Source organism: Lepus europaeus, chromosome 6 (genome assembly GCF_033115175.1).
Source record: "Lepus europaeus isolate LE1 chromosome 6, mLepTim1.pri, whole genome shotgun sequence".
NCBI classification, from domain to species: domain Eukaryota; kingdom Metazoa; phylum Chordata; class Mammalia; order Lagomorpha; family Leporidae; genus Lepus; species Lepus europaeus.
Window position 1 is genome coordinate 43,587,846 of NC_084832.1, and position 1,547 is coordinate 43,589,392.

The 1,547-nt window shown below is 38.3% G+C and overlaps 1 pseudogene; it reads left to right on the forward strand.

Annotated features, from left to right (window-relative positions):
* Positions 1-476: 476 nt before the first annotated feature.
* Positions 477-1,102, forward strand: LOC133762069 (high mobility group protein B2-like; annotated as a pseudogene).
* Positions 1,103-1,547: the final 445 nt, after the last annotated feature.

Below are 1,547 nucleotides of genomic sequence, written 5' to 3' on the forward strand. Positions count from 1 at the left end.
TTCATGTTATTTTGATATACCAAATGGCCTCAATTTGTATTTGAGATTATCCTTATACATCCAATATTTATCATTTCTTGTTGAAATTATAAAATCCACCCATATTTGCTTTTATCTTTTATGAATAATAACTCAATTTTCTAACTCCATTCTGACCCTTGTGAACTTTGCTTTAGCTTGTGGAACTTAAAGACAATTGAAAGCAAAGCAATTTTAGGGTCCTAGTGATTTGTACTAAAAGTAGCCGTGGAGTTTTTTTTAAATATAGGAAAATGCTATTTTACTTATGTTTCTAAATTTGGAAACATTAAAGTAGATGTATTTCTTCACCCATAAAATGCTAACATTTTCAAAAGAAATTGAAAATTTGAAAGAGTTAACTGTTGAATTCAGGCTGGAGCCTAGAGAATGGAGCTTCAGCTCCTCTGCAGGACTCTGAAGAAAAGATCATACCAGGTGGACACCGTTCCATCATCATGGGTAAAGGAAACCCCAACAAGCCGGGGCAAAATGTCCACCTGTGCCTTTTTCATGCCTACATGCTGGGAGGAGCACAAGAGGAAGCACGCAGACTCTTCCATCAATTTCATTGAGTTCTCCAGGAAATGCTTGGAGGGATGGAGGACCATGTCTGCAAAGAGGTCCAAGTCTGCATTTATGACAACAAGTGAAAAAGTCATTAAGACAGGGAGATGAAGAATTACATTCTCCCTAAAGATGACAAGAAGGGAAAGAAAAAAAGTTTCCAGTGCTCCTACAAGACCACCATCTGCCTTCTTCCTGTTTTGCTCTGAACTTTGCCCAAAGATCAAAAGTGAACACCTGGACCTTTCCATTGGAGATACTGCAAAAGCACTGAGTGAGGTGTAGTCTCAACAGTCAGCCAAATGTAAACAACCATATGAACAGACAGCAGCTAGGTTAAGAGGAAATATGAAAAGGATATTGCCTCATACTTGCCAAGGGTAAAAGTGAAGCTGGAAAGAAGGGACCTGGTAAGGCAATAGGCTCAAAAAAGAACGAACCTGAAGATGAGGAGGAAGAAGAGGAAGAAGATGATGAGGAAGAGGATGGAGATGAAGGATGCACAGCTATCCTGTAATGATGTGTGTGGAATGTGCATGTGTGCTCAGGCAATTGTTTTGCTAAGAGTGTGAATTCAAGTGTAGCTCAATATTAGCTTTGGTATAAAAGACTGGACAGATTTTTGTATAGCTGATAAGACTCTTTGTAGAGAAAACACTTTTTTTTTTTTAAAAAAAAAAAGTAGGGTAGTAGCTTTTTGAGGGGCTTCTATATACAATTAGATTTTACAGTTTTTGATGCTGAAAGTTCCTAAATATTTAATATTTCCACTAATTTCTTGACTTGTGTATGACAACATAGCAAACTTTTTTTAAAAAAAAAATTTGACAGAGTTAGACAGTGAGAGAGAGAGAGAGAGCCAGCTATAGACAGTGAGAAAGAGACAGAGAGAAAGGTCTTCTTTCCATTGTTTCACTCCCCCAATGGCCATCACGGCCGGCGCTGCGCCAACCCGAAGCCAG